The 27655-nt window shown below is 41.5% G+C and overlaps 1 long non-coding RNA gene across 1 annotated transcript; it reads left to right on the forward strand.

The window, feature by feature from the left end:
- Nucleotides 1-587: 587 nt before the first annotated feature.
- Nucleotides 588-27078, forward strand: LOC101283949 (uncharacterized). Its single transcript, XR_001120140.3, has 5 exons — nucleotides 588-695; nucleotides 17213-17341; nucleotides 18891-19015; nucleotides 24415-24529; nucleotides 26868-27078. It is a non-coding gene; the product is annotated as an uncharacterized LOC101283949 (long non-coding RNA).
- Nucleotides 27079-27655: the final 577 nt, after the last annotated feature.

Raw genomic sequence — 27655 nt, forward strand, 5'->3', positions numbered from 1 at the left:
GAGCCCGCGAGCCACAACTACTGAGCCTGTGCTCTAGAGCTTGCGAGCCATAACTACTGAAGCCCACGTGCCTAGAGCCCATGCTCAGCAACAAGAGAAGCCACCGCAATGAAGCCCGCGCACCACTCGCTGCAACTAGAGGAAACCCGCGCAAAGCAACGAAGACCCAGTGCAATCAAAAATAAATAAATTGTTTTTTAAAAATTAAGAAATGCTTTAAAAAAAAAAAGAAGGAAGGTTAATTATGTCTTTAGCACTTTTTGAGTCTTAAGACCAGCTGCCCAATGCTTACTTTTAAACGTGTTTCAAGACCCTTAAGTGCCTTAGGAAGTAGATGAATTATAGAAATCCTAAATAAATAAACAAGCCTTGGACCCTCATAAAATGTGTTGTTGCCCAATCATAAATAAATCTTGCTCTCTAAGGGGGCACTGTTGTCAGGCAAATGTCACGTAAAATAAACGGAATAAGGTAAAAATGGAGTGTCTGCTTTCTGAAAGGGAGAAACAGTGACCCACACCAGGCAGTAAAGGCAGCCAGGTCATAATTTCTTTCCTCCAATCCCACCTCCTAACTTTCCACACCCAAACCCCGCCCTTGCTGATTACAGCCCCAGCTGCAGCAACAAAACGATGTTCCCAGAGGCTTCTCCTGGCTGGTCTGAGATGCTGTCCTCTGCAGTTACCTTGCATGTGGTAAGTATTTTTGCAATAATTTCAGTGCTGCAAACCTCTTGTCTTTCTCTTTCATCCTCTTTCAAAAGAAAAAAAAATTATTCTAAAAGTAACGAATTCCGGAGCCAGTAAAACGTTACCACGTAACTAACACAAGGCAGAATTGAATAATAGGTATTAATCATTTGTTTTGCTGAATTTTAGTTAAAACCCATGTCTGCAACATGTAATTGTCTTTTAAATTAAATTTGACAGTGGTGATTCATAAGAGCCTGTGTATATCGTGACAGTTTCTTAAAAATGAAGGTACATTTTTTAAGAGAAAAAAATGTTCTTAGACATTGAAAGAAGAAATTATCTTATCATCAAGACTGGTGTCTTAATATTCTGTTTAAGCAGAATATTCTAAAATTCCTTCTAGAAACTTGTTTCATTTGTAGCTGGTTTCAAGATTTGCTGTTGGAATTACTTTTGCTAGTGTGGGGCAGGGGGACACGACGTCTGCTTCAGTCATTTTGAGGTTTATTATTATTTTATTGTCCGAAGTTAATTCTAAATGGCTCTGTTTTTATATAACAAAAACAATTTTTTGAGATCATCACAATCTGGCCACTTGTTGCCTGTCCTGATTTGTATTGTTGTTATTATGGGCACTATTACCAAGGCAGATCTCAGTATTTTCACTGTTGAGGGAATGATTAGCTTTTCTCACTTGTATGATTTAAAGAAAGGAGAAAAAGGTTTTTTTCTCCCTCTTACTTCCAGGTCCCTAAGGCAAACACATTTCTTAAAGATGGTGGATAAAAGGCATGTGCAGTTTGGGAGGTGTTATTTCTGACATCTAGATAGATGTACAGTGTAGAGATTGTTTTTGCGGTACGCGGGCCTCTCACTGCTGTGGCCTCTCCTGTTGCGGAGCACAGGCTCCGGACGCGCAGGCTCAGCGGCCATGGCTCACGGGCCCAGCCTCTCAGCGGCATGTGGGATCTTCCCGGACCGGGGCACGAACCCGTGTCCCCTGCATCGGCAGGCGGACTCTCAACCACTGCGCCACCAGGGAAGTCCCAGTCTAGAGATTTTGAAATTGTGTGTATGGGACATAACAGTTTCTGTATTCATACATTTGTTCATTCATTTATTTTTTTTAAACATTCATTATTGAACCTTTACTCTGCTCCAGGCACTGTGTTAGGATAAAAAGATGAGTGGCTAGGACCCGTTGTGCTCAGACTCCAATAGAGGTGTGGGACCTGAAAACAACTGACCTTAAAATATAACCAGGACCAGACAGGCATCTTGAGAGGCCTTAAATACACTGAAAATGTGTGGTGTGCTACCCATCCACACCCCTCCATATGTAAAGAAGTCTGATGTGATTGTGATTATTTCCCTCAAAGTTTTCACTATTTTATTTCATTTTATTGCCCCAACTTTATTGGTGCCTTAAGGATGTGCTTAGTTTACCTCTTGCAAAGCAATCACCCCTAAGAACAACCCCAATGCACTTGAATGCATTAGCAAAATGCAGAGGAATCCAGGAGGACTGAGCAAGCACCATTGGTTAGCCATCAGTTTTATTGAGAAATTAGCACTTAATACTACTTTCAAACTCATTTGGGTTTTATGAGGATGGGCGGGGGAGGGGGGATGAAAATGGAGAAAAATGTGTGTGCTTTTAATGGCTGCCCCTGTTAGCACATGGATCATGCTCCGGAAAAATACATCTGGAGGCTTTTGGGAGAAAAACATATTTTATAATTAAGTGTTTGTATAGGCTGCTGCTTTTTTCCTGAATTAAATTTAAGCGTTTCATGGCCACCAGGTAATTGTATTTTTACTGAAGTTTTGAGATCCATTTATACTGACTAGAGCACTCACAAATGGTTTTGTTATCTTCTTAGAAAGTATTGGATGGGACTAGCTCAAGTTACGGATTACAGACACCACCGAAATTCACCATTCTGTAACTTCTGACCTTTGATTTTATGGCAAATGGCCAGCACTCTCTTAACCCTCTTTACTTCCATCACCAGTACAAGTTGTTGGCATTGGGTGGGATGGGGGGCTCTTCCTCCCCATCCCTCGCAAATAGTACAAAATCTAAAATTATTTAACAAAGTTGACTGCTTACCAAAAAAGTTTTCTAAAAAATCAACTAAGTCCCTTCAAGATGTTTGTGCTGAAGTGGATGCAGCTATTAGCTGTCTTTTACCAGGTAAGTGATCTTCAACCCACATGATTCAAAGGACAGATGATTCCAATTCAAAACTGAGTTGCAGCAAGATTTAAAATACAGTCCTGTACATCATAGGTCTTCTAGGTTTTGTTTTTGGTTTTGGTTTTTGGTTTTTTTTTTTTTTGCAGTATGTGGGCCTCTCACTGTTGTGGCCTCTCCCGTTGCGGAGCACAGGCTCCGGACGCGCAGGCTCAGCGGCCATGGCTCATGGGCCCAGCAGCACTGCGGCATGTGGGATCTTCCCAGACTGGGGCACGAGCCTGTGTCCCCTGCATCGGCAAGCGGACTCTCAACCACTGCGCCACCAGGGAAGTCCTCTTCTAGTTTTTTTAACCAAGATATTAAATCTGAGACAGTTGCAGGATTGCTATACTGCTATGACCAGATACTAGATATGCCAGGCATGGGTAGAGCCAAGCCCTCTGCAAGTCCAGGAGCTGGTGATACCCTCTTCTCTTTTTGGGATTCCCCCCTGCTGAGCTCCTATTGAAGACAAAGTGTTCTAAGAAAGATGTGAAGAGAGAAACAGAATAAAGGCAAGATATGAATCTGGGGAGATAAATAATTGCCTAAGTGAGGAATATGATTTTAGTTGAGAGTTTTCATAGCTGCATATGAATTGAGACTTCAGAGGTAACTCCAAGATTCATTCACTCAACCAATAATATTTCAACCTTTAATTCTGCAAACAGAAATAAACTATGGGATGAGCTGGAAGAACTCAGATTAAACTCTTTCTTGGAAAGACTTTCTGCTCCTTTATACCAACTCAAGAGTCATGGTAGAGGTGTTAACTAATTAGATAATAATTCTGAGCTAGAGCACAATGATTGGATCCCACTTCTAAAAGAGATAAATGCTTGCTCCCCAGTTATAACAGAAAGGGAAGCAGCCTTCTCTTCACTGTAGGATAAATGATTTTATTGCCACTTTTGAGTATGTTCATTAAAAGGTGTTCCTGCACACAAAAAAATTTTTGTTAGATTAAATGGAAGGATATAATCACAGATGTCAATAGTGGTTAACTTTGTATGCTGGATTTAATAGAAATTTTTTCTTTTGACACTTTTGTGATTTTTAGACATGTCTTCATTGATCATATTAGTTGAGCTAAGTTTTTAAGATTATACACATTTGGGGTGAAAATTAAGTGGGAGGGGAAATTTGAAATTAGAGGGGAAATGTGTGTTTTATTTTTGTGTAAAAGACTTAAGCTCCATGGGCTTCCCTGGTGGCACAGTGGTTAGGAGGTCCACCTGCCAACATAGGGGACACAGGTTCGAGCCCTGGTCTGGGAAGATCCCACATGCCGCGGTGTGACTGAGCCACTACGCCACATCTCCCGAAGCCTGCGCACCTAGAGCCCGAGCTCCGCAACATGAGAAGCCCGCGCACCACAACAGAGTAGACCCTGCTTGCCGCAACTAGAGAAAGTCCACGCACAGCAACAAAGACCCAATGCAGCCAAAAATAATAAATAAATAAATTTATTAAAAAGAAGAAAAAAGGCTTAAGCTCCACCACTTCAATACTCAAATCATCATTTTGGATAGACTTCTTTTAATAATTATAAAAATTTAATTCTCAACCCTCCCTGCACCTTGGAATCACCTGGGAAGCATTAAAAATATCAGTTCACAGGCCAGACTGATGGGCCAGAATCAGAATGCAGCCAAGTGGTTGGTATTTTTAACAGGTCAACTCATAATCTAAGGTTCCATATTATAATTTTTCTGTCTTCACAGCATTGACCAGGAAGTTACATTACTTAGAATTAGACTCCGGGGGCATTTTACTGCTTTCTTCTATTGTCAGAATGGGTGGGTTTTGGTAACATCTGATATGAAAGTTTTCCAGCTCTAGGGCGTAGAACTTGGGACTTTGATCAGTCATACAGTCAGATGTGATTCACTGGTGTGTGCACAAGATGTACTGCTTAACAAAACACCATCAGCTTGTTTTAAATGGATATTTAAATACCGGGGTTAGCCTGTGTCAGCCAAGTCTCCTTTCTAAGCTTCCCCACTGGTCACTTGCTAAAGCAGTTTTGAATGGGTTTCTGAGAAAAACACAGACTTTTCTGCAGCCATGCCTTTGGCTTATCTCCGTGTTGAATTAGGATGGCCGTTAGCTCACCTCCATGCTACACTAGGATGGCCTTTTATTCAGGTACATGTCCTGGTTGCATCTTTTAATTTTTATAACAGTGCATTTGCCTTATACACCTTTCCTTCTGTGTACCTGTTGCTATGTATAATAAGCAACCCTAGTTGGGAATCTGAACTCAGTTTCTTGCCAGAGGCTTCTAATTAAGCCTCACTTCTGCCCAAATCTTATCAAGCCCCAGCTGGTGAAAATACTATTCATGGAAGTTTATAAAAGAATATGCATCCATGTGTTTCACTGAACAATCTAAAAAATCTGATTTTTTAATCTTGAATCATCCCAGATTATCAGAGGGGTAAATACTTAGATGGGATCATTTTAGCTTCTCGGTGATTGCTTTCAGTGATTCTACCCTAGCATTGTGCTGTAACCCTATATTAGGGTATAGGTTTGGGAAAGTCATTCTATTTATTTTAGAGATACTGATAAAGGCTTTAGCCACTGCATGTCACAAATAATCTCCTTTTTGAGGAGCTTGATGAGAAATTTCTCTAGGTCTCAATCTGTTTTCATTTTATGGACATGATCAATCTCCTAAATGTTTATGTTCCCTCTTTGCTTTGCCTGGTAGTGATCTCAGAGGGACAGCAGTCAGCGCTCCTGAAGAGAGATCTTAGTTCCCTGCCCAGGAATTGAACCTGGGTAGCCTGGATGGAAACCAGGAATCCTAACTGCTAGACCACCAGGGGCTAGAGGCTAGAAGCAAGGTGGTCCAAGCTCTTTCCCCTGTTTGAAAGCAAGAATATTTCAAGGAGGCAAAAACTGTAAAAAACAGGTACAAAGTTTATTATTAGAGACACAGCATAACATGTGGCAGAGCACACAGAGAAACAGTTTACTTATTTAAGTCAGAAGCAAGGCAGAAATACATACCCAGAGAGAAAGGGTATGGGCATCCTCTCTAAAGAGGAGGAGGCAGTAAGTCAGAAGCTACAGAAATACACACCCAGAGAGGAGTGCAGGCGTCCTGAATGAGAAAAGCAGTGAAGAGGTGATTTAAATCCCTTCTATAGGACAGTCCTTCCTGGTCTTTGTTTACATCTGGCCAATTATCTTGCTTCTTCCTTCACACCTGACTGGTCCTAGGATGCTCCCCAACATGCGTGTGCAAATTTTTGTTAAGATGGATCCCACTGCAAAGGCCTGTGGGTGCATGTCCACACTTTTTATTGGGTGGTGCCACCTACCTTTTTGACCCCCAAGGAGCCTTCCTGCGCATGTGCAGAAAGGGAAGTTTTCCTGACCTCAGGAGTGGTCATCTTATCTCTTTGCTTCTCAGCAGAGCTCAGCTTCTGCCACTAGCTTTGTCCTTAGAGTGTCTGGGGGAGAGCAAAGCTTCAATTTCACTCCGCGTGACAGACACCAGCTGTCCAGCCCAGGGACCCATCTGTCTCCTACCTCAGTAGGAATCTCAGAGTCTAATTTGCAGCCCATGTTGAACACTGTACAGGAAACTTAGAGCAAGCACCAAATTTACTCCAGGTTTTAATTTCCCTGATTTCTTCATTTTTGTATCTTGTTATGTATGTAAGCTTGTAAACTGCTCAAATCTTTTAAAAAAACAAGACAAGAGTATGAATCAGAATTTCTCAGCCTTGATACGATGGGGCCAAATAGTTCCTTGTTGGTGGGAATGGGGGGCATGGGGGAGGAGGAGGGAGGGGAGGCATCCTTGGCCTCTACCTACTAGATGCCAATAGCAGTTGTCCCCCCACCTCAAGCTGTGACAACCAAAATGTCACCAGACATTACCAAATGTCCCCTGTGGGCAAAATCACCCCCAATTGAAACCCACTGGTTTAAATGAATAAATAATCTGATATTGAACATGTAGGGGAGGAAAAGTTTTCCTCGACCCTCTTAGGATCCCTGGCTGGGTCTGAAAATTAAACTAAGACAGTTTGACAGGAGAAATGCCTACAAATTTTATTAAATTTTTACATATATACATGGGGACTTTCGTAAGAGAATTAAAGACCCAAAGAAGTGACTGAAGGGGAAACTTTCATACTTTTAGACAAAGAAAACAGTAAACTTGTGAAGAATTGACAAGACAAAGGGGTTTGCTCTAAGGGTACTAAATGGTGAAAAAGTAACAAGGTTTGTTTACTCTTTTTTCTTTTTAATTCATTCTTTATTTATTTATTTTTGGCTGCGTTGGGTCTTAGTTTCAGCAAGCGGGAACTTCATTGAGGCACACGGGATCTTTTGTTGTGGTATGTGGGCTTCTCTCTAGTTGTGGCATGCAGGTTCCAAGGTGTGTGGGCTCAGTAGTTGTGGCATGCAGGCTTAGTTGCCCCATGGCATGTGGGATCCTAGTTCCCTGACCAGGGATGGAACCTGCGTCCCCTGCATTGTAAGGCAGATTCTTTACCACTGGACCACCAGGAAAGTCCCAAGGTTTGTTTATTCTTGGCCCTAAATTCCATCTCTGGTGTTAAGGGTGTCTGCCTTCCTTCTGGTACAGGGAGGGTACCTTTCACATGAGAGACTTATCTCCTGCTTTCAGGGAAGACAGGTGAAGGGAGAGACCTTTCTGCTTTTGCCATTTTCTCAAATTCCTTCAGCTTAAGATATTCAATATGCCAAGATGCCACATTTTAGGGTAGCTGGTCCTGAACCCCATCAAGCACTTAGTAGTTTCTAGGCTTTGTGGAGGCCACTGTCTTTGGGAAAAACGATCATTGAAGCCCAGTGACCACCCTCAGAAAAACGAAAAAAAAAAAAAAAGGGAAAGAAAACTTAAGTTCTCAGAATGCACATAATTACAGATATCTCATATCCGAAGTTACTATAACTTTCTGTAGCTTTCTTAATAACTGTGGGAAGGAGGAAGTGAAGATACTATCATTGTCATTTACAGAAAAGGCACGGAGACAGCCAAGTATTGGTGCTATGGTTAGAGCCCAGTATCCTGACCCAAGTCCAGTGGGCTCTTCACCACACCACCAAAGTGTTAAGCAAGTTCAAAGGAGGGAGAGAGGCAAAGCCAACTTGGAGGATTTGGAATGGCTTCATGGAAGAGGTGGCATTTGAAATGAGATGTTGACAGGTCAATGGGGAAAGTGGAGGCAAGAATTCACAGCAGGAACAGTATAGATGGAAAGTTTGCAGAGCAGTGACTGGATATGGGAAGGACATGGTCAGGGAAGGACTGGGAAAACAGGGTCGGTCAAGTTGTGAAGAGCTTCTGAGGGCAGGCTTACAGGGTTCGGGTGTGCAAGGCAGTCTTTCCCTAGAACCGTGTGTGCCCGACACCCCTTAACAAATTATAAGATCAAAGTAGAGAAGAAGCTTAATGAATTAGGTCCCCAGAGAGATTAGTGATGGTAGAATGACAATGGGAGCACATGTATCATGTTCTTCTTATCCCCTACCCTCTCCCCAAATTACACACTTTGGTGAGCCAAGTCCCCTTCACTTTCTTGATGAAAGGAGGGTGACTGGACTCTCCTGGTGTCCGAAAAGTTCCCAGTCTTGCACTATCAAAAATACAAGAGGGGGCTTCCCTGGTGGCGCAGTGGTTGGGAATCCGCCTGCCGATGCAGGGGACGCGGGTTTGTGCCCCGGTCCGGAAAGATCCCACATGCCGCGGAGCGGCTGGGCCCGTGAGCCATGGCCGCTGATCCTGCGCGTCCGGAGCCTGTGCTCCACAACAGGAGAGGCCACAACAGTGAGAGGCCCACGTACCGCAAAAAAAAAAAAAAAAAAAAAAAAAAAAAATACAAGAGAGCTCCTAATTTAAGCATTATCAGGCATGAGCACCATTTTAACCATTAGGGAAAATGGTTTTGAGTGGCATCTTTTAAATAAAAGTAATTTAGTTTCCATTAGAAGATGCCCTACCTTCAATTATGCATAATCTTTTAAAATTTCCTTATAACTGAGAGTTTTCATTGTTTTGATGAAAATTTCAGAAATGATATAATCGATGGTATTAGGCAGAATGCTATTGGCATGCAGACAATACCGAATTCTGTATGAGATCCAGATAATTGGCTGCAGGTGCAGACTCAGACCCAGGGACTAAAAGGCAGGCCTGCTGTAGAGTGTCTGGGTGCTGGAGAAGATCAAGAAAGGAGATTCCTTGATAGGTGCAGGATCTGAATGTTTCTGGGGGACAAGGCTGCAGGGGGATGGAAGCCAGATACAGATGAGTGACTAATCTTCTTTCTTTACTCCCAGTCTATAGAAAAGAAGGGACCATTTCCTCAGCTGTGGCCTACATGGGGGCTTTCCTAGGTGGGGCAGGAAGCCCTCCTCCCACCCCCCAGTTAGTGACCAGAGGCTTTTTGTTTATAGAAATGATTTAGTTTAAATTAGGAAATGCCATACCTTCAACTCTACGAAATCATCTTTTAATTTCCTGATTACTGAAAGTTTGTATTGTTTTGGCTAAAATTTCAGAAATGACATTGTAGGGGAAGAAAAATAATTTTCCCTTTACCCTTCTATGTCCTCGGCCCCTGTAACAAAAGATAAAGAAGAGAAGATTCAAGATTAAAAATCAGAAGTTTATTAACACGTATATCTCATATACATGGGAGGTACCCAGGGAAAAATGTAACTCTCACAGGTGTCTTAGAATTCAGGCTTAGGGACTTCCCTGGTGGTCCAGTGCGTAGGACTCCAAGCTCCCAATGCAGGGGGCCCAGGTTAGAGCCCTGGTTGGGGAACTAGATCCCATATGCCACAACTAAGACCAGGTGCAGCCAAAATAAATAAATAAATAAATAAATAAGAATTCAGGCTTAAATACCATCTTCAGATAAAGGCAAAAGAGAGACGGTGGGGATAAGCCATTTATGGGGAGGTGGCTGGGTAAACAAGGGTAAGGTTTGTTATGCAGACAGTAACTCCACTGAAGAGTTCCTTGTGATTTAGAGTCATCCTTCTTTTCTTGGTAGGAGAGGGAGACACCCTTACAAATGGACATTTCCTTTATAAGTATAAATTTCCCTTAAAGGGTGACTTCTACTCTGTTTTCCAGTCTTCTCCTGTGTCTGCTGTTTCTCAAAATAATCAGCTCAAAATAACTGTTATCCTAACGAGGCATATTTGTGGATGGCATTTTCTGGTTTACAACATAACTGGTCTAGTGTGACACAGAGGCTGCAGAATTCTGCTTGAGACACACAGGAGCTGGAGGAAAGGAGTGGGTCATTCCCTGCTCCGGATGCAGACTCAGACCTGGGACTAGAAGACAGGCCTGCTGTGGCATGTAGATGCTGCAGAAGCTCAAAATGATCAAAAGCACACCTTTCTCAGTTGACTTTATTTTACTTTCTTGTTCCAGAAGTGGGTTGCATATAACCCATGGAATTATCTGGTAGGAAGCTGAAAGCCAGAAGGAGGTGGACAGAGAAAGGAGGGGATGGTAATCGAGGGAATGAAGAGCCCTGGGAAGCCCAAGTGAGTGATAGGCAGTGGTCTCGCCCGATGCCATCAGGATAGCTCAGACTGGCTGAGAGAAATAGAGCCCACGCAGGACCCGGGCTAGTCAATGAAACTCCTTCCACAAGACAGAAGCCTTGGTAGAATGGAAGAGCTCTGACTTTGGCTTTAGCTCGTCTGGCTTTGAACCAGCCTGAGTTGCTTAAGTTTTCCTGGTATCAGATTTCAAAATAGAAGGCGAGATGGTTATAAGGCTAGAATCCAACAGCTTTAAGATTGCCAAACATGGAAACTGGCAATAGCAACTGCTCAAGAAATTTCAGTTTTCCTTCCTCTATTCATGAATAAACAATTGTGTTTTCCCAAAGGAAATGCTCCTAAAAGAATTTAGATAGAAATCAAATAAATCACTGCCGCCATTAGTATGCTTTGGGACCCTATGGGGGAGGGGGTGGAGAGAAGAGCAACCTTGGAAAGCCTGCTGTTTTCGCCTCCTCCCCCTCTTCCCATTCCTGGAAATGCAGGGAGCAGTAACTGCCCCACATTGGTATTACCTCATACCAAAATCATTCCCCCAATGTTCCAGATAAAATACAGGATGCCCAGTTAAATTTGAATTTCAAATAAAGAACGAATAATTTTTTAGTATATCTCAAATAATGCTTGGGACATAATTATTCAAATTTAACTGAATATCCTGTATTTTTTCCCTAAATGCAGCAACTCTATTTAATCATTTAACCATAATTTCTGTTTTTCTCAATTTTAAACCTAGGTGCCTGCTTCCCAGATTCTTTAGCAATCTTTAAGTAAAAAATAGTGGCATTAGCAGGTATTGGCTAGGATGTGGAGCAACTGGAACTCTCATACATTACTGATGGGAGTGTAAATTGGTACCACCACTTTGGAATACTGTTTGGCACTATCTATGAACCCTAGGACCCAGCAATTCCACTCCTAGATATCGACACAACAGAGATACATACATAGTTCACCTAAAGTTATGTACAAGAATGTTATAGCAGCACCGTACTATTGATAATAGTCCAGACTGGAAATAATACAATGGTAGCACAGATAAATAAATTGTGGTATATCTATACAATGGAATATTATACAGCAATGAGAATGAATGAATTCTTGCAGCACACAACACGGTTGAATCTCACAATCATAATTTTGAGCAAAAGACGCCAGGAATAGAAGAATAAATAATGTATATAATTCAATAAATATGTCTCAAACACAGGCAAAATGATCCTCTGGTGTTAGAAGAAAGGGTAGAGGTTGCCTCTGGGTGGAGGGTTAGACTGCCTTTGAGAGTAAGGAGGGCTTCTGGGGTTCTGTAAGTTTCTAGTTCTTGAATCAGGTTGTGGTTACCAGAATTGTTTACTTGGTGAAAATTCATCAATCATGTTTACAATTTCTATACTGTATATATAGTGCATTTCAATTAAAAGTTTATTTAAAGAAGAAAAGAAGAATAGAACTGGGGAGATTAAACTGTCAACATAGGAACAATAAGTAGAGGAAGAGAGAAGAGGCAAGTTTGGGGGCAGTGGGGTACCCGGCAGGACTTGCCACACAGAAGAGGCATTTCAGGGGCTTCCCTGGTGGCGCAGTAGTTGAGAACCTGCGTGCTAATGCAGGGGACACGGGTTCGAGCCCTGGTCTGGGAGGATCCCACATGCCGCGGAGCAACTAGGCCCGTGAGCCACAACTACTGAGCCTGCACCTCTGGAGCCTGCGCTCCGCAAGAGGAGAGGCCCGCGCACCGCGATGAAGAGTGGCCCCTGCTCGCCACAACTAGAGAAAGCCCTCGCACAGAAACGAAGACCCGACACAGCAAAAATTAATTAATTAATTGATAAAAAAAAAAAAAGAAGAGGCATTTCAGACAGGAAGTGAACAAATCTATGGGGGCACAGGATTCCTGTTCTGATCTCTGAGTTCCAACACTTGCACTTTGAACATTTTTTTTAACTCAAAAGCGATGTGTAAGGTTTCATTCGTCACCAGGACAGCTCGTCGGGCCTGCTGCAGACACGACATCTGTATCTGCTAGGAAACTACACTAGACAGCCTTCAGAATCCCTCCCGATGCTCTTGTTTCATGATGTCGTTAATGTTCTCTAAACCACAGTTTCTCACCTCAGCCCAGTTCACATTTGGTGATGGAAAATTCTTCCCTAAAAAAAAAACCCCTGTGCTTTTCAGGATGTTTAGAAATATCCTTGGCCTCTACCCACTAGGTAGTCCTCACCTATAGTTGTAACAACCCAAAATGTCTCCAGACATTGCCAAATGTGCCCTGGGAGTTGCAGTAATCTCTGGTTGAGAACCAGTTCTCTACACATGTATTGTGAACCCTTGGACAAGCTTTTATTGACTGGTTTCAAGATATTAAAAATACATAACACACATACAGACATACGTACGGACATAAAAAGAAAGAGGTTAGTCACAAACTGTCTAGCTTCCGGTAGTCCCAAAAATTTGTATGAGGAGGGACGTTCTGGGAGAATGCTTACCTTTTATTCCTGAACAAGGCTTGCTCATTTCTGCTGGCCAAGATTTATAGTCCCTGATTGGTAGAGTTCAATGGAAAGAAGAATAAAGGCTTTGGAGCTCAGAACTGAATTCAAATCCCAGCCCTGCCACTTTGTCACTCTGAACATGTGGCTATTTTCTGTTTCTTTCCCTTTCTTCTGTAGCCTTGTGGGAGAACTACCCACATCTTACAATTCCTATGGGTGTAAAGGAGATATGGGGTGGGAGGAGTATTGTGTTTCCCTCCAGAGCCAAGTACTACTCTCTTATTTAACTAACATTCATGAAGTACTTACCCTCTGCCAAGAATCACTCGAAGGACTTTTCAAATATTAACTCATTTAATCCTCATGACAACTTTGTAAGTTGGATACTGTTAACATCCCATTTCACAGATGAGGAAACTGAGGCACCGAGAGGTGAAGTAACTCGCCCAAGGCCATGTAACTAGTCACTGGGAGAGCTGGAGCCTAAGGCCAGAGTCCATGACCTAACCACTCGATCGTGCTGCTCGGTCCACTTTCTCATCTTCTGGTTCCTACAACATCTCCTGTGAGGTGCTTGCCATATCTTTTCCCTGGAGAGACTAAGAAGAGGATGTGGGACGAACACTAAGTCTTTGAGACAAGCCTCATTTTCTCATCTACAAAGAGGTTGGCCTGGCGATCATGATCTTTCCTTGGCCTTGGCACTTGACCACTTTGCCTCAGTTTTCTTGTCTGCATTAAAAAGGGTCTTCTTATCACCCTTAATTCCCTGAGTGCGCTGGCCTGCTGTGAATATTAAATAGAGACCAAGGTTAAGTAGAGATCAAACATGAAAAGCATAGCACTCTATACGAGTGTAAGCCATTGTGATACTGGCAACACATCACGTGCAGATTTTTTCCATCAGCTTTCACTGGCACCTGTCTCCCATGTATACGGTGATTTGCAGATTTCAAAATGTCTTCACATACGTGATCTTATTTGAGCCTCCCCAATGCTAGCAGTGACTACAATTCAAGCCTTCTGATTCCTAACGCATTGTCGTTAGCCTTGGGGTGCTGGGCTCTCAGGCGCTTTTCCGTACCATTAAATCAGGCATAGACCCTGCTACTTGGCAACATTTAGTTTAAAACAGACACAGTGGTGCATATGTCAGGTCATTGACACACAGGAAACACGGTGTTTAATAGACATAATTTGATCACATTAATACGACCACTCAAAGAAGAAAGTCACATTATACTCATTTTAAAGATGTTAAAACTGAGGCTCAGAGAAGTTAATTTGTCCAAGGACACACAGAGGGTGGAAAATGTCTGCTGCAGGTGTGGGAAGGAGACCTTGAGGTACAGCCGTGCATTTCTATCCCTACACTCCGACCCTGCTTTTGGGAGCAAGAATGTTCTTGCTGTTCTTCATGCGTTCCATCCTCTTTCTTTCCCCTGTGCATTTCCTCACATTATTTCCCCTGCCTCGAATGTCTACTATCTATGCCTAGACAAGAATCCCATGCCCTCCAATCAGCCTTCTCCAACTTCACCAGAACGAATGATAATTCTACTTCTGTTACTTTGGAAAAAAACAAAAAACACAAAACGTGTTCCCAGATCACATGTTTGGACTTCTCCAGCTCAGGGCCCTGAGTCAGATGCTTATTTTACACCTCCCACAGGGTCAAAGAGATTCACAGAACAGACTTGTTTTGTGAAATTAAATACCACCACTTCCTCTTTGAATTGTACTTGTCCATCCGGTGCTATGTAAGTGTCTCTGCAGTTTTAGGTCTTTAATTTCAATACTAGAGATTCCCACCTCATGAGTTCTCTTCTTAGTTTCTCCTCCTTATTCAAAGTTCTGATACCCCCCTCTGGTTTTGTAACTATACCCAATACCAAAATGAAGCCAGGCTTGCTGGATAAAAAGACTTTGAATGAATCATCCTTTTCTCTTCTTGTCTCCTTTTGATTTGGTTCTCAGAGGAATAATTGTCTGGGAAAGGAGTCAAACAAATATGATTTAGAGTTAAAGCAGTCAGATTAGGCAATAATACAGCTGGTCCCCTTCACCACTCTTACTTTTTATTAACTCTTCTCCCTTAAGAAGCACTTGGGCACTTATTAAACATACAGATTCCTCAATCCCTTTCCAGACCTATTAGATTAAATCCAAATTTCTAGGGATGTATCATTCTTAAAAACGCCCTCAAGTGATTCTTACACTAAAGTTTAAAACAATAAAAGGAAAATTTGTCAGTTATAAGCAAGTTTTCTATTGTATTTAAATAAGTTATATCACAAATGTTAGCTAACAATATGACAGTGGTTTTCTAAGATGGAATATCTATAAACAAACCAGTGGACACTAACTGCTATGTAGAATAGTTTAATTCATAAAGACTCCGTTATAATGAGAAATACAAAACACATCTATACAAAACCTGAAAAGTTTGTGTCTTACCCCAGCACAAATTTACATTCACTCTATTAGACAAGGGAATACTATCCATTCTGATGACTGTTAACCACCACCTCTCTGCTAATTCATTCTTTCAACAATGTTCTACTGCATATCTGCTGTGTGCCAGGCACTGTTGTAAGACTCCCTGGTCAGTCCTTTATTACTTTAGCTTGTCAGTTAATAGTCTGCACCACCACATAGCAATATATTTTCCTGCATTATCAGCAAAGCCATCATTGCCCTCCTAGTCAGTCAGAAAGGAGAAAGACCTTCTAATTCTAGTTAAATATTTATCTACACCTTGCAGTTTCAAACATGATTCTTCGTGTGATTTGACCATAATTATATAGCCTTCTCAATCTGGGTGGTTTTCTCTTTGTGTCATAAAGCGAGTTCTTGATAATAAATATTTGAGGCACCTTTCTAAGGCAGTTCAAAGTGTTTTGGTATTTGTTATTCCATGAACTTTGACTTGGTGGGGAGTTGGCTGTTGGTGGGAATCAACTGATAATAGTCAGGGATCTCAGAGTAGACAAATGAGTCAGCAAGAAATGCAGAGCAAGGTGAAGAGCTTAGAAGACTGATTAGGAAGGACTGAGGAAGAGTGATATGACATATACACAGTGGTCTCCAGAACTGGCTGTATCAGAATCACCTCTTGAAATTTTTACACACCCAGGGTCCACCCCAGGCTGCTGAATCAGAATCAAGTATCTGCATTTTTAACCAAGCACTAGGGATTGGGAAGCCTTGTGGTAGAACCTTTGACTGGGGCCTTTCCTGAGAACATAGTGGAGGAATATTGAAGGAGCAAAAGCCGAGAGATAATAGGGGTGGGGGGATGCCCTGTAACTAGTCAAGGGAAGTGTTGAAAGTGACCAGGGACCAAGACTACAGAGCACAGCATTATGGTTAGATTCGAAATAAGAAAGGAGAAATTTTTAACATTAGTCAGTAGTGAAATCATTTTAGTGAATCATTTTAGTGAAGTCACTAGTGAAATTATTTTAGTGAAGACATTTTCTCTCTTGAGAGTTCTGACGGGGTAGCAGCTCGCAAGACTGAGCTTGATCGCTGGATGAAATATGAGAAGTATAGGCACCACTTTGTTTGGGGGACACTTATTTCCTACTGGTTTTGCAACCACTGGGTTTTTCTGTGGGACTTGAAGCCTCTTTTTTCAGAGATACCTTCACAAAGGGAAATTAATCTTTTTCCAAGTAAACTTTAGCTATCAGGACACCACTAATAAGCAGTTAATGCTGACATTAGCTAGAAGCATCTGTTTTAATAATAATTTTATGCAGATGTAAAGAACTTTATCTCACAGAGTTCTCTTACAGAGCAACTAAGATAATGTCTGTGGAATAGCTTTGTAAAAATTGATTATAATTACTATTAAATAGAAACACTTCAAATGCAAAATAGACATTGTTCAGGATGGTTGTCTTGAAAATTGCTGATGAAAAGAGAGATTGGTGAAAGGAGAAAAAGGAAAAGAACAAAACAAAACACACAACCAGACAACCTGAGAATGGAATCCTCATCCCCTCTCCTTTATGTTGTTTTTCTTTCCCTTATGTTTTTAATTCTCAAATATTGGCAATAGTCTGGAAATGTTATGCTAAGTTAGCTGAATGTGACTAACCCTAAGCAGGAGGGGTGCAATGAAATGTCTTCTGAATTGGTATCTACGTTATATCCAATACAGTTAGGTGTTGAATACTGTTTTGGTTTTGTTTTCACAGGCAGTACCTTTTTGAACTTAGTCTTAAAAATGAATCCAGTTGTTTTGCAGCCAAGATATGGCGCAGGAGGTGCGACGGTTAGTGACTGGCAAACCGGCGTGTTTGACTGCTGTGATGACGTGGGGATTTGTAAGTGCACATGGTCGTTGCTTTCTCCTGGGCTACAGTCGTGCAGTTGCTGACATAACAAAAATTGTTTGCTTATCCTCTCAAGGGATCCATGTTTTATTCTAGAACTCAGAGGTCACAAGGTGGAACCACTGGGCAGATTTTGCCACAGGATGTGTTTTGTTTGTCCTGTATATAATGACCCCTCTTGCTGTATTAATTTTAAAATAGTAGGAACCATATAAAAATCAGAGCCCACATAAAAATCTAACTTTCCAATCTAGATTTCCAGCTTCTCTTAAAAATTTGGAAAATCTGAAAAGAGGATTCCTCATCCTCAACTGGCAGAAGTCAGTTGCTACTGAGTATTAGCTAAACCCATTCAAAGGGACCATCACTCTACAGTTTGCCATATTTATGTCCACCATCCACTATTGGCTATTTTGTGGGGTTTTTCCAACTATTTTACTCATTCGTTTTTACTTGCCTGTCCTTGAGTTTGTGATTCTTGTCCAGATCAATCACCTCTTTTTATATTTTTCACCTCTTTAGTATCCCTGTGTTCTTGATGTGTTTCTCCAGTCTTCTCTTTACCTCTTCCTTTCCCTACAGTGGTGAGTCTGTGTTTCTGGTTTTCAGTATTCATGTGACTCTTGTGGCTGTTCCATTTCAGGAAGCTTTCAGTTTAATTCCTTCACACTGCCCAACACACTTTTGTGTAAGACAATTTCCTTGTTTCAGAGTCTATTGCCGAAAGAGTTGCAGACATTCTCTGTGTGGCTGGTCTTTCCACTGTCTTGAAAAACAGCCTCTTTTCTTTGTATGTGATGGAAGTTCCAAGTTCAGTGGAGATAGCCTTTTGCTTAAAGCCATCAATCAAAAAACAAGAGCTTTCTTATCTCATGTAGGATACAGTCATATCAAAACTCTACTCTAGAACTTTTCAAAATAGACTTGTACTCAGCATGTTTGCGAACAGTTTCCTGTTTGTTGCTATTTCCTTAGGCCCTTTTTTGTCTTATACAGACTCTTTTAAGTGAAATTTCAGTATGCTTTTTAAGCTTTTGATGCCTATACCCCTTAACTTTTACTTGCTTCAATCCTCATAACAATAATAGGCCTCTACTCTTTGCCAGAACAACCATCTAGAATCTGTTTCCTACTGCTCTACTCATTTTTCCAATTATTTCTTCACTCCATGTTTTCTGACCCTAAACACCCTCCCACAGTTTTCAGAGGGTTTCTCAGACCCCCGACGCCACAAACTTCCTATTCAAGGATGATCCAAATGTAAACAAGGGTAGGGAAGAAATAATTTGGACGTGCTCAGATCGGCAAGGCAGGAGATTTTGCAATTAAATCTGACCTGGCATATGACAAGTCAATTTTCCCCACCTCCAGGAGTGTAGGGTCCAGAAGCAAGACATAAAGAGCCAGGGGACCCCAGTGTTTTCTCTGAATGTCCATTAAGGCCATTTCCTGAGTGAGCATCTTTTTGAAAGCGGTGTGATTAAGTCAAACTCACAATGACCCTGACTGATTCTTCTGTGTGATTTCACCCTGCCCTCAGGCCTCTGTGGGACTTTCTTGCCCCTGTGCCTTTGATGTCAGATTGCCTCTGACATGGACGAATGCTGCCTGTGTGGAGCAAGTGTCGCCATGAGGACCATGTATCGGACCCAATACGGCATCCCGGTGAGTCACCCACGTCCACTGTGAAATAGTTACCCAGACAGGACAGGCCAAGGGCCTTCCTTCAGTCCATGATTGCCCCCCTCACCATCATGATTTGACCCTAGTCTTTTCTCCACTACCATCCTAAATTTTTTAAGTGATTTACAAAGACCATTTGGCTATCTATCCTTTGGAATATATTCATAATAAAATCTTTTATTGATCCAATAGATATGTCTCTGAAAAAGTTGCTGGCGGTGAGCAGGTGAGGGATGGAGGTCAGCACAGAGTCCTTAATCTCTCCTGGCTTTACTCAGAGTCAGACAGAGGACCCTGCAGGGTGGGTGACAGTTGCTTAGAAAACATTGGGTAAAAAAAGGGTGTATGATAGCTCCCCTCAGAGCTGGCACATTGGTGAGACAGTTACGTCACTGGTAACTCATATGCCAGTGTTCATTCATTCAAAAGGGATTATTGAGCATCTAGAACGTTGTTAGGTCATAAGCTGAAGTTCACTCATTCAACAGGGATTTATTGAGTACATAGAACACGCAAAGTACTATTACAGGTATTAAAGACACATCAGTGAATAAAGGAAATCAAAATCGCTGTCTTCATGGAGCTTACATTCTTTTTTTTTTTTTGAGATTTTTATTTAACATAATTTCAGACTTAAAGTTGCAAAGATGGTACAAAGACTTCCTGAATATGCTTCACCCAGATTCCCCAAATATTAAAAATTTGCCACATTTTCTTTATTTTTTTCTCTTTCCTCCATCTATCTATGTATCTATTCTATTTTTTTCTGAATCATTTGAGAGCAAGTTATAAACGTGATACCCTGTTATCTCTATTTCAGTGTGTATTTCTGAAAAACAAGGACATCCTCTTACATTACCACAGTGCAATTATCAAAACCAGGAATTTAACATTGATACAGTACTATTAGGTAATCTATGGATATTATTTAAGCTTTACCAATTATCCCAATAATTTTCTTAAGATGAAAAGAAAGTCAATCTGGAAGCAAACATTGTATTCAGTTGTCATGCCTCTTTAGTCTTCTACAATATGGAAGAGTTTCTCAGTCTTTGTCTTTTTTTTTTTAATGAATACAGATCAGTTATTTTGTAGACTATCCCTCCGTTTGGCTTGTCAAATGTTTCCTTATGATTAGACTTAGGTTACACACTTTTGGCAGAAACGCCACAGAAACGATGCTATGTTTGCTTTGCATCACATCAGGAAGCACGTGACGTCAATTTATCGCATTAGGCGTGATGTTAACTTTGATTCCTTGGTTAAGATAGCATCTGTCAAGATTCTCCATCACAACGTTGCTATTTTCCCCTTTATAATGGATAAGGACTTTGTAGAGAGATGTAAATATCCTGTTCCTCATCAAACCTTCACCCATCAAAGATTCTTGCCGCATCAATATGATGGTTATCAATGGTAGAGCTCAGACACTAATGGAACAAGATAGCTGCAATATAACTAAGTAAGAGTATAATCTATAGGATGGCGATAAGTGCAACAGAGAAAAATAAAGCAAGGAAGAGAGGGCTTCCCTGGTGGTGCAGTGGTTGAGAGCCCGCCTGCCGATACAGGGGACACAGGTTTGTGCCCCGGTCCGGGAAGATCCCACATGCCGCGGAGCGGCTGGGCCCGTGAGCCATGGCTGCTGAGCGTGCGCGTCCAGAGCCTGTGCTCCGCAACGGGAGAGGCCACAACAGTGAGAGGCCCGTGTAGCGCACAAAAAAAAAAAAAAAAAAAAAGCAAGGGAGAGGAATAGAGTGTTGAAAGGTTCTAATTTTGAATAGAGTTATCAGGAAAGACCTCAGTAAGAAAGTAAACACCTAAAAGGATGAGAGGATGACTCATCTGGGGAAAGTACAGGCAGAGGAAATAGCTAGAGCCAAGGTCCTGAAGTAGAGCTTACCTGGAATGTTCCAGACACAGCAAGCAGCCAGAGAGGCAGAAATAGTTTGGGGGGTGGGGGGAGGGAGGCGGGAGCGTGGAGAGATAATACAAGATGACATCAGAGCATTAGCAAGAGTTAGACCTTCTAGGGCCTTGGAGACCATTATAAGAACTTTAGCTTTTATTCTAAGTGAGCCGGAAAGCCATTAAAATGCTTTTAAACAAAGAAGTGACAGGACGGATTTGTGTTCCTGAAAACTTAGCCTCTGCCCCGCTCATTGTGACCGAGAACAAGTTATTCGTCTTACTAAGCTTTGGCTCCCTCACTGATAAAATGGTAAGAATAATACCTCCCCCAAGGTGGCATAGTAAGAGTCACATAAGATCATGCATGGAAAGGACTTAGCACAGGGCCTGGCAGGTAACTGTTGTTATCTTTGTTCTTAGCTCAGCTGTCTTCTCCGCGCAGGCTACATTCCTCCTGTGGGCTTGCCCAGCTGCCTGTCTCTCAGCACTCCCTGCAGCTCTCATTTACGCCACTCATTTATGCCACTCTCATTTATGCCAGCATAACTTAACACAGGGGTTCTTAACTTTGTGGCTGTCCCATAAAGTTCCCAAAACTGTACACTAAGTGTTGGGTGTATGTAGCTGTGTACATGGGTGTGAGGGTGAGATTCTCAAAGTGGCCCGACCATAATGGCGTAGAGGAAGGGGTGCTTAGCTGGATTCTGGAGATAAAGGTTCTGGGAACAGCTCAGCAAGTAGCTAACTTTTGGACTCTCTGAGAAGTCATTTGTCAGCATCAGTTTTCTCATCTGTCATGAGAAAGTTGTGCAAGATGATTTCTAAGGTCACTTCTAGGGTCTGGGATTCTATGCTATAATAAATTTCCTTGGTATACATTAAATAAGTGTATTTATAGACAACGTATCTCTCTTCTTCTTCCTTAGAACAGACTTCAAAAATGGCTAGTAAATCCTAGGACTGATTTATATAATTCAGGTTCTTTGCTTTGTTTCCCCTTTGCATCTATGCAAACTTTTATAGGGCTGCTCCAGTATAGCCTCTCTGAACTGCCCCTCCCTTCATGGACACAGTCAAGACAGCATCCCTTTGGCTAGGGCCACAACCTCTGTAGCAGAGGAGAAAGAAAAAAACAACCACTGATTGAATGCCTAGGTGCTGGGACACTACCTTAACATATATGTGCTCATTTACTGCTTACAAACTCTTTATGGTGCAGGGATTGTTATCTCCACTTTATAGATATGAAAACCAAGAATGAGAAAGGCTTAAGGTCACAGAACATGTAAATGCTGAAATTCAGGCTCAAGTTTATTCTGACTTGGAGTCAGGTCTGGTCTTTCCCACTTGGCCATCTTGTCTTCCCAAATTGAAGTGTATTCAGCCATGTACCACAATTCATTTGTTTATTTCCTCAACGATTCTGTAAACAAGACTTCTTTTTTTAACAGCTTCCAAAAAAAGTGAAGCACCAGTCCCCTTTCCCAAACAGAGTGATGAATGCAAAATCTTTGCTTCAGGCACCCACTTCCCAAGAAGCTGCTCTGGTCAAGGCGTTTATGTCCCTTATTAACTTCAGCATGGTATAAACCTGTAGTTCATTTCCTCTCATTTGAAAAAGGAATGTTTTTTTCTTTTCTATATTCTCTATATTTGTATTATGAAACAGACTTAGAAATAGGGTGTGTTTTCTAAAGGTTTCCCTAGGTCTCTCAGCAAATAATAGTGGGACTTTTTCCCCCTAAAAACTTCCTGTGGTAAAAGACAGACACAGACATGCTGGAACAGAAAAGTGGTTACATCCTTGTTGAATATTTTCTTCCTTGTAGCATATAATATGTATTCAGTAAGTGTTGGTTTAATGAAGGTTTAAAAGATAAAAAGAATAAAAATAAACAATGAACTAAAGAATGAAAAAAACAAGTACTTTGAGGAAGGGTTAGAGGATGCTTTATCAGGGAAAAAGAGAAGGCCAAGAGACTGAATTTTCTTCAAGCTGAATATCCATTCCTCCATCTGATGAAGGTCACATCATTAGAAGATTTCTAGCATTGTTATCTAGTTGTCCACTCTTTGTCCCACATGCTTTCTCTGTTAGATGAACATCAAAATCACTGTAGCAAAGAAAAAAAATTTTATGAAAAATAAATCACTTATAATCTCACCATTTAGGAGCTCCCAATCCTTATAAACTAAATCTACTATAGATCTCTCTCTCTCTCTCTTTCTCTCTGTCCCTGCTCACACTGTAAATTGGGAGTTGTATTAAATTCAACATTTTAAAGAATAAGTGCTATCCAAAAATGGAGTTCAAAATTATTTCAATCAGTCAAGACACACAGTCATAGAATCTGGTTGTCAGACTAGAACCCTCAGATCACTCGGTGCCGACTACACAGGGCAGGAGTCCCTTCAAGAGCATCTCTACCCAAGGGCATTAAGACCCAACTAGACCTACCATGGAGAGGGCCCTCAAAACTTTGCAAAAGGCTTCCCTGGTGGCGCAGTGGTTAAGAATCCGCCTGCCAATGCAGGGGATACGGGTTTGAGCCCTGGTACGGGAAGATCCCACATGCCGCAGACCAACTAAGCCCGTGCGCCACAACTACTGAGCCTGCTCTCTAGAGCCCATGAGCCACAACTACTGAGTCTGTGCACCTAGAGCCCATGCTCTGTAACGAGAGAAGCCACCGCAATGAGAAGCCCACACACCACAATGAAGAGTAGCCCCTGCTCATTGCAACTAGAGAAAGCCTGTGCACAGCAATGAAGACCCAATGCAGCCAGAAATAAATATAATAAATAAATAAATTTATAAAAAAAAAAAACTTTGCAAAGCAGCCCATTCTACGAATGAATAGTGGCTTTTCCAGACACTATTCATTCTCTTCTTTCTTCTTTTTCCCGTACTTTATATATCCCTCCCTCCCTATGGACTTCCTCCCTTGCAGAATAGCATGAGGGATGTCAATAGAAATGGCTAGAGGGATACAAGGTAAAGCTTCGTCTGGCACTATACTCATAACCAATTGGAAAAATTGGTGCATTACACAACTGGCTTTAAAGGGAACTATTAATAAAAATAATAAAATAATAAAAAAATAATAAAAATAATAATAATAATAATACATGAACCAAAAGTTTTCTTAAAAAGAAAAAAAAGAGACAACAGATGATAGACAACTGGGGCTATAATTGTAACCTGCAGATCATTTGAAATGGTATGTTATTATGAAAAGGGCACTGGCTCGAGAAGAGAAAGACCAATCACTGCCACTAATTTCTGTGATCTTAGCAAGTCAGTTAACTTCACTTGGTCATCAGAAAAGTAGGGATAACGTCACAGAATTCTCATGATAAACAAGTGACATAAAATGTATGTTTTAAAGAGGTATGAAAAGTTAAACAAATGCAAGGAATTGTATGACTGTATTTATAGGCTACATGTTGATCCGTTTGTTTTTTAACAGGGGTCTATTTGTAATGATTTCCTATGTCTGGCATGTTTCCCTTTTTGCACCCTTTGTCAACTCAAGCGAGATATTGAAAAAAGAAGAGCAATGAATGCTTTGTAAAAGATGCAAGGTAAGTTGGTGGGAATTCTTTGATTTGTGAGTATCAAAGCAAATTCTCAAGGACATCTTTGATTCCTTTTGTACTCTGTCTCACCGATACATGAGATGTCCATTACCAAATGGGGGGTAAATGACTTTCAATGGCCAGCCTACACCAATCAGTTGGGAGTCAGCTTCCCAGAGCCTGGGTAGAGAGGGCTAACCCCGATTGGATGGGAAAGAATTCTGTGATTTGTTAGGATGTCTGCCACATGTAGAGTGGCCGTGTGATGTACCAAATAAACATACCACATCTCATCCATAACTATCTTAACTACATCATGATTTAAGGTAGTAGAGACACGTGTACAACAGAACATTCATTTCCCTAAGCCTAGATCACAGGTTCACTGCTGTCAACAGTAACCCATTGAGATGTTACACTAAGTGTGACTGTGTAATATATCTAGTTATATGTTCTTGTCAACTCCACAATATTGAAATAATAATTCATTCTCCAAAGTGGTAGAAAGCTATCTCAGTCTCTATAAATTAAGTGTGGACAGTTCACCCAGTTATCCAAAAGGCCCAAAGTTCCCATTTAGGAAGAAGAGTACTGACTTTTTGGTGGCAGTATGGTCAAAGTTGGGCAGCTACTCATTTACCTAGTTTCCTAAGCTCTCCTGGTCACATTTTTCCACCTTTTTTTTTTTTTTTTTTTTGTGCGGTATGCGGGCCTCTCACTGCTGTGGCTCTCCCGTTGCCAAGCACAGGCTCCAGACGCGCAGGCTCAGCGGCCATGGCTCACAGGCCCAGCCTCTCCACGGCATGTGGGATCCTCCCAGACCGGGGCAAGAACCCCTGTCCCCTGCATCGGCAGGTGGACCCTCAACCACTGCGCCACCAGGGAAGCCCCTGGTCACATTTTTAATCCTCTCAGTTCTTCCTATTTTTCTCAGGCCAGAGAGCAATGGCTTATTCAGTCCTGCCTTTCCATCACTTACTGCCAATCCCATTGAATTTGTTATCAAAGTTTTATTTTCACCTGGAAATAGCTATTGTCTACAAAGTCTTATCTCCCAAAGTCTTCAAAAGTGTTTGGTCAGGATGGTGCCTTCGTGAGTATGACTGGTTGGCACTGGCACAGTCTGTCTCCCTCTTACTTATTTTGCCCACATGCAGCACCAAATGATGTCCTCTTCATGAACAACTTAGCTCATTTCATGTTGCATTTTAGTACCATTTTATTTTGTTATTATTATTTTTTATAAATTTGTTTATTTACTTATTTTTGGCCGTGTTGGGTCTTCACTGCTGCACGCGGGCTTTTCTCTAGTTGTGGCGAGCGGGGGCTACTCTTCGTTGCGCGGGCTTCTCATTGCGGTGGCTTCTCTTGTTGTGGAGCACAGGCTCTAGGCATGCGGGCTTCAGTAGTTGCGGCACGCGGGCTTCAGTAGTTGCGGCACGCGGACTCAGTAGTTGTGGCTCACGGGCTCTAGAGCACAGGCTCAGTAGTTGTGGTGCACAGGCTTAGTTGCTCCCCAGCATGTGGGATCGTCCCGGACCAGGGATCGAACCCGTGTCCCCTGAATTGGCAGGCTGATTCTCAACCACTGCTCTACCAGGGAAGCCCCTAGTACCATTTTAGTATCCTAGTATTTGTCTTCTGATTGCTTTCTTCAATGACTGATGTGCTTTACTCATTTACAAGCAGAGTCAAGATGGTGAGTTTTCTTATTCTTTTTCCTCCTTGTACCCTACATCCTGAGAATTGGCTGTTGTTTCTCTTCCCTAGCATTGATGTTTCTTTAAAGCCCTTTGTTACCAATGTGGCTCAGAATTTTGCCAAAGTAGCCCTAGTCCCCTACTTAGAATGTGGCAGTTTACTGGTCTAGTCATCCAGTTAATGAAAAAAATTGTTTTGGGGTCTCTGCCTTTAGGAGTCTCTTACCTTAGCATGTTTGGTGAGTCATTGCCATTTGATAAGAGGGGTTAGCTCTGGCAATCTACAGAGCATTCTGTTGGTTTTCCCAACCACCTAGCAATGGTGCCTGATGCATAGTAGGCACTTAATAACTAATGTGGATGAGTAAATAAATGCAACTTTCAAGCAAGGAAGCATAATGAGGCTCTAACCTAGAAGACTCATCTGAATCTTAAGTAGTGCTTATGACTCCTCCAAGTAGGCTGTACTGAACCAGGGGCCATTATTTGGTATAGATTTTAAATATGCAGCAATTTGGCAGTAGGGTAGCAGTGGAATGAAAGTTTTGATACTTGGAACAAGATAATGTAAAGATGGAATTGATAAGTCCTAATTCATTCATCGATTTAGTCTTTCTTTCCTTTTCTTTTTCTGATTTCTACAGGTCAAATTCACTAGTAGTGAAAGAAAATGCTGGAATGAAATACTGCATCTATTCAGTGCTATCTCACCTCAAGTCTTAAGAAACTAATTCAGCTAATCATATGGTTTCAAATGGCTTCAAAACATTTTTAATATTTGGTTTATTTTGAAAGAAATATATTTCTACTGCTGTTCTCTGAGATGAATGCCATTAAAAAATTAATTTCCTCAACGATTCTTGTGTCTTTAAATACTGCTTCATGGAAAATTACAATATGCTTCTTTTAAAAATGAGCCCAAGCTTGTCAAAATGTCAAAGTTGAATGATGGGTTCGTAGAGATTCTTCATTCTACTTTTCTACCTTTACGTAAGTTTGAAAATGTCCAGAATAAGAAGTTTTTTAAATGTTGTCAAGTAAAAGGCTTCTGTTATTTTGGATTTTCCCTGCACTGGGAGACCAGGTGTTACCCTGCACGGCCCTTCACCCCAGGAAAGTGTGGTTTCCTTCCTCAGGGAGCCTGAATGTCTTTTGGCACGTCTTCACAGCCCCATAAAGTAAATCTACTCCAGGAGTTAATTGCCTAGCAATGAAGAATTTACTGTAGATTTTATACACAAAGGGAGGATTTCTGTCATAAGCCATGTAGCAAACCACCTAATTAACATTCCCATCACCCATCTCTGTCCTCCCCAAAGTCATCCCCTGCAGCAAGCCAGCCACAGGGACAGCACATACCTTTATTTTTCCTTTTTTTCTAGGTTAACTTGGAATTTTATTACATTTTTTTAATTGAGATATAATTGATGTA

Source organism: Orcinus orca, chromosome 4, assembly GCF_937001465.1.
Source record: "Orcinus orca chromosome 4, mOrcOrc1.1, whole genome shotgun sequence".
NCBI lineage: Eukaryota > Metazoa > Chordata > Mammalia > Artiodactyla > Delphinidae > Orcinus > Orcinus orca.